Consider the following 6,717-nt stretch of genomic DNA (forward strand, 5'->3'; position numbering starts at 1 on the left):
CTGCGGTTGAGACGTTTGAAGGAGGACCCCCTTCAGCTGATACATAGGGCGTGGAGGCGCTCGGGGGGTTCTCCATAAAGTTGGGCTCGGCGGCCTCAACCACAGGAAGAGCAGCTGCCAGAGGAACTGCTTGGACTGGTAACGTGGGAGCTGGAACAGGAAGCAGTGTTGGAGGTGGAGCTGGTGTGGAAGGTGGTGTTGATGTTGGAAGAGGAGGTGGAGCAGATGGTGAAGAAGGCGCCACCCTCTTCCTCTTGGTGATAAGGCCATCTTCAGTCGCCTCATCGTCTTCTTCGTCATCCTCTTGGACCACCTGAGGGGTTTTCCTCTTTGGCTTCCTGAGGATGAGCTTCTTGCGCTGTTGGGCGGGCTGGGCCTCTGAAGGAGTTGGGCCTTTAGGGGGCGATCTGCCCTGGGCAGCGGCGATCTCCACCACTGAATTTGGCACGGTCTGGGAACCCGACGCCAACCCATGGGCTCGGGCGAGCGCCCTCAATTCAGCCAGTTTTCCCTTGCCCAACATACGGTCTGCATGATACAAAGGTACATAGGTTAGCTCAGAGAGAAAGATAAACACACAAGTCAGTATGCAACAAAAGCAGATAAGTGGTGCAGAAAATAAAACCAAAGTCTTATGCACAACAGACAAGACGCCCAGAAACAGTTAGCAGAAGTAACGTCAAGTGTAATGACTTAAACACTGAGGTGAGCTCTAACCTATGCGAACTTCGAGTTGATCTTCGAAGAACTCGAAGGAGATGAGTGCAGTGGTGAGGAAGGTGATATTGGCGTCTGCCACGCTCTTCCAGAAGAGGCACAGATCCTTGTCCAAAGCACCCATGCTGTCAGGACTTCTTGGCCTCCTGAAGCTTCCCTTGGCGTCTTTGTTTCCCTTGTTTACCCAGTACAAGGGAAACCCGTCGAGCATCGAGGCATCCTGGTCGTTTCGGCGTACTTGGACAAATTTGCCCTTCCAATCCTTGTAGGATTGCTGGAAGATAGAGAGGATCGACCTCCCAGCAATCCCGTTCAGACTCACCCACAGGCGATCTCCCGGGTGTTTGGCTTCAAAAAGGAAAAGAAAAACGTCCACTGACGCTGGCAGCCCCAGATGCGCGCACATGATCTGGAACGCCCAGCTGTTGGGATGAAGCTGGGCGGGGGCGATATCGAGCTCGGTTAGCAGCTTTCGCTCGAAACGGGTGAAGGGAAGTCGGAGCTTCACCTTCTTGAAGAACGTTGTGTAGAGGAAGCAGAACGACTCGCCACCACTCACTTTGTCGTCAGCACAGATCGGCTCCTCAGGGTGGCAAGGCAGCACGGTCACCTTGTTATCGTGCTCCTTGTGAAAGGAAAGATCCGACTGATCCCCTTTCCTTAGTCAGAGTACCGCCATTTCAGAGTTTATCGCAGACGTTTCTTTCAGCAGTGTCGAGCTGGCCCAGGGGTAAAGTCTTTTATAATCTGGAGTGGGTGCGGAGGCTCCTCCAGCGACCGGTGGAGTAGCCTGAGCCAGGTTAGGGCGGGAGGTTGCAGGCCTCTCAGCCTGGGAAGAAGAAGCACCAGGTGCTCGTGGTCGGTTGTGAGCTTGAGATGAAGGGTTTCGTGACGAGGGAGGAGGATTCGCGGTGGTCTTTGTTCGAGCCATCGCGGAAACTGCAAAGGAAAAAGTAAAGGAAAGGTGATCAGGGTTCGCAGAGGCTGACTCGATCGTGAAAGAAGGGTGAAAAACGAACGAACGAAGGTTCGTTGTAACGAAGACGAAGCCCTAAGTTACGTGAAAGGAGAAATGGAAGAAACAGCCCACAGCGTGTGCACGAGACAGTTAATGGATGATGCGAATCGGTTAAAATGCAGGAAAAATCAGCAGAAGAAGTAAAGGGAGTACCTTTCTATGATTGGAAGAACGATGAAGGAAGTTGAGGATTCAAGAGGTTGAAGAGTGTCGTGAGTTTTTGCAGAAGAAGCTTGAAGCGTTTGAGAAAGCAAAGAAGTGATGGAACAGTGGAAGTGAAATGGGTTTAAGGGTTTTTCGAATGGGTTTTGGAAGCGCAAACGACAATTAAAGGTAACCGTTGATGAAGCCACGTGTCGAGCGATTGGAGGAGTGTTTGGTGGAGCGTCAGGAAAGCAGAAAGTACAAACGTTTGGAATTCTGCGCCAGCGCCACGTAGATCGGTATTGACGTGACTCCTTTAGTCTTTTCGCTGGACAAGTCTTCGCTTAAGACTGGGGGGCTTGTGTACCGCCCTGGTAGTCGGAAGTGATGACGTGGCATCAAGCTACTGTATAGGCGTGGAAGGAAGTCGGGGGGCTCGTGTAGTCGCCAGTTATTAAGTTGGCGTGCTCCGATCTCCAGCACACCAGAACCGGCGGTCACCGGGTTGAAGGTGAAGTCGCCAGATGTAAACCCAGGCGACCAAGTGATTAGAGATCGCCGAAACAAGGACATCGCCGAAGATGAAGGCAGATAGACACTTCCCAGCTGGCCAGAGGATGAGGTCGGGGAACAGCTTACTTGAGCATATTCGATGAAACAGGTGGTGCAGATCATGAAGGCGGCCGACGAGACCACAGGGAAGGTGTGTACGAAGGCACCCGAACTCGCCATTCAGAAGAGATCACGCTCCAAGGCAACTATGCACTGAGTAGTATCATGCATAAGTAACTTAGCCAAAGAAGAGTCAGAAGTAGCGCCCAAGTCAAGGATGCTCCAGATGATGGCACGTGTACAGCTGGATGCGAGCCACGTGTCCAGATGTGTAACTGCCAGGAGAGAGAAAGTGTCCAGGTATATAAGAGTTTCCAACGAACTTCTGAGGTACGCACGTTGAGATTGTCTTCTTTACGCTTGCGAGTCTTGAGTATACTGAGAGAGAACATTGCACGGTTCCTTCAGAGTTCTTGAGTTTTACTCTTAGTAAATGGTGGTTCAGTCGCTGACTTGGGCGTCGGAGCGTGATCGGCCGCAGCGGCGCCGTTCTGTTCTTTTGCAGGTTCTTAAGGTGGATCGCGGTGAAAGACGGAGGTTGACGCGGCGCAGAAGTCGATCCAAGTTTGACGAGGCAAAGCTCCAACGTTTTGGTCAACAGGCAGGATCAGCCACTCTTTCTGAAGTTTCTGAGCTACCTCCTCAAGTCCAAAAACTTTTAAAAGAATTTGGTGATGTATTCCCTAAGGAAGGACCCATTGGACTCTACACTCCTTTACCTTTTGCAAGTGCTCATCGGAAAGATATAAGCATTGATTTCTTATTAGGACTCCCTAGGACACAAAAAGGTTTTGATTCCATCTTTAAGGTAGTGGATAGGTTTAGCAATATGGCTCATTTCATACCCTGCCATGAAGTGGATGATGCTAGCAACATCTCTAAGCTCTTCTTTAGAGAAGTGGTGAGACTACACGGTTTACCTAAGACCATAGTTTCGGATAGAGATCCTAAATTTGTAAGCCATTTTTGAAGAACTCTCTGGGAAAGGCTTGGAACTAAGTTGAATTTCTCTACTTCTTGTCATCCTCAAACGGATGCACAAAATGAAGTTGTAAATAGATCTTTTTCCACTATGCTTAGGTCAATCATGAAGGAAAACCACAAATCTTGGGATGAGTACCTTCCTCATATTGAGTTTGCATATAATAGAGTAGTTCATAAAACTACTAACATTTCTCCATTTGAGGTTGTATATGGGTTCAATCTTCTTACTCCTTTGGATTTGTTACCTCTACCTAATCCATAATATTTTATGCATAAGGAAGGAGTAACAAAGGCTGAATTTGTAGAGAAAATGCATGAGAGGATTAAAAAAAAATACAACTTCAAATAGAGAAATACATGAAACATAGCAATAAGGGGAAGAGAGAGATGATTTTTGAGGAGGGAGACTGGGTTTAGCTTCACCTAAGAAAAGATAGATTCCCTAATAAGAGGAAGTCTAAACTTAGTCTCCAGGGTGATGGTCCCTTCCAAGTTCTCAAAAGAATCAATAATAATGTATATCAAATTGACCTGCCTAAAGAATATGGAGTACATACTACCTTCAATGTTATGGATCTAACACCTTTTGCAAGTAGTGAAGATGAAGAGGCAGAAGCATGTGATTTGAGGACAAATCCTCTTTAAGAGGGAGGGGATGATGGAAGAGGCCCAAGCTCAGGCCCTAGTTCAGGCCCAACAACTAGGTCCATGGCAAAGAGGATTCAAGAAGATTGGGACTCTACTACTGATGGCAGAGAAACTTTTCTTTATATTTTCAAAGAGGACCACAAGAAGTAAAGCCCAAGCCATGGGAGCTAGTTTCTTTATTTGTAATTTTAGTAGAATAGGGTTCCTTTAGCATAATACGGGAGGTGTGCTTATCATTGTAGCTTGAGTAGAGCCTTTTAGGGTAGGAAGTTGACCTAGCTTCTAGAATATTGCTCCTAGGGTGCGGCATGACTTTAGTTAATACCCTAGCAGTCCCTCTTTTGTGTATTTTCCATCCTACCCTTGCTCCTTGCTCTCCAAGGCGCCATCTCCTATAAATAGGGTGCTTTGGCTCATGTTTTGTAAGATCAATTTTATGAGTAAAATGCTGCCAAATATTGCAACCTTCTACTCCCTTTTCTAGTCTCTCTAGGTTAGACACTTTGATCTTTACCTCCACCTTTCTCCAAGTGATATGGCCCAACCAATCACTCTTCATACCTTTCATGCACCTACAAGGAACCCATAGCTCTATATGAGCCCTCCTTGATCCATCATATCCATTGCTTCCGCCACCCTTTTCAAATATCCAAGAAGGACAACCGGTCATGAAGTGAAACCCATCATAAGGTCTCTATGTTGATCCTTGGTTAGGACCACGTATCAGAAGTAGAAAATAATCTCATTTGGGAGGATATTTGTGAAATTTATTTATTTAAATGTTATTAAATAATTTGTCTTTTGAATTTTCATTTTAATGATTTATTTATTATAATTTGTAGACAAAATTTTGAGTTTTAGACTTCGAGTTTGGTTCAAGGCAAAATAATGTCTTCAATAACTACAAAATGGAGACAATTCAAGACAAATCTCATGACCCATTACATCTTTGGTAACATAAATGTTTTAAGTTTGTTATCATATTATTCTGAAAATCATAGATGTATTTAAATTTGTCATCATATTATTGTGAAGATAACATAAATGATCATTAACATTTAAATTTGTTGTGTTGGTTTAAGTTTGCTATCATATTATTCTGAAAATCACAGATGTATTTAAATCTGTCATCATATTATAGTGAAGAGAACATAAATGATCATTACCATTTAAATTTGTTGTGTTGTTATCCAATTATTCTAAAAATCACAGATGTATTTAAATCTATCATCATATTATTCTAAAGATAACATAAATGATTATTATCATTTAACTCTGCAATGATATTTTATATTTGTTTTCCAATTATTCTGAAAATCACAGATGTATTTAAATTTGTCATCATATTATTCTATAGATAACATAAATGATTATTATCTTTTAAGTCTGTTGTGATATTATTTTGAACATAAAATGTATAATTGTTATTATTACAATCTGTTATCATATTATTATGAAAGTCATAGATATATTTAAATTTTTTATCATGTTATTCTATAGATGAAGAGACATGGTCTCAATTTGTTCAGAGACGAACAAATTCCTCATGGGAGTTTGGTGAACTTTTCATTATATATGTTATTAAATCTTATCATGGAATTCATAATTTATGTGTATGATATACTTACAAAAAAGAGAAAGAAAGGTCAGATCATTGCACAAAAACATGCTAACCCGCACAAACGGTCTTGGGGAGGTTATGATTTGCTAGCACTAATACAAGATATAAAAACCACGACAATATATAAAGACGGTTAGTAGAAAACTGTCAAAAAAAAAAAGGCAGTGGCAATTTCGTAATTATATTCTGTACCGACCAGGTAGTCGGGAGTGATGACGTGGCAGCAAGCGATAATATAGGCGTGTTGAGCGGAACACCTGACTGACAAAAGGGAACTACATCGGGAAGTATGTGTAGTCGCCAATTGTTAAGTTGGCGTGCTCCGATCTCTAGCATATCTAAACCGACGGTCACCAGGCTTGTGTCATAGTCGCCGTATGTGAGCTTAGGCGACCAAGTGGTCAGAGATCGCCGAGAGGGGGACATCGCCGAAAGATCAGGAAGGCTTGTTCAAGGCTTTCAAAGGGCACGAGTACGAAGGATGAAGTTATCAGATGATCATTCCCTAGCCAGAGGTTGAGGCAAGGGAACAGTTTACCAGACATGCACGATGAGCAAGTAAAGCAGATCATGATAGCGGCAGGCGAGACCACAGAGAAGGTGTGCATGATGACACCCCGTGCTTGCCACTAGAAGAGATCGCGCTCCAAGGCAGCTATGCACCGAGTTGCTCCTCGCATGAGTAACTTAGTCGAACAGCCTGAAGAGTAGAAGTGACGCTCAAGTAGAAGACGCTCCAGATGATGACACGTGTACAGCTGGATGCGAGCCACGTGTCCAGAGGTGTAACTGTCAGGAGAGAGAAAATGCACAGGTATATAAGGAAATCTTAACAGATTATGAGGTATGCGCGCTTAGAACACTTCTTTACGCTTTGAGAACACTTGAGTACGCTGAGAGAGATTTTGCACGGTTCCTTGTGTTTTAGCTTTTCTCTCTTAGAGTTTTGGTGATTCCGTCACTGACTTGAGCG

This window comes from Phaseolus vulgaris, chromosome 8 (genome assembly GCF_051622355.1).
Source record: "Phaseolus vulgaris cultivar YP4 chromosome 8, ASM5162235v1, whole genome shotgun sequence".
Lineage (NCBI taxonomy): Eukaryota > Viridiplantae > Streptophyta > Magnoliopsida > Fabales > Fabaceae > Phaseolus > Phaseolus vulgaris.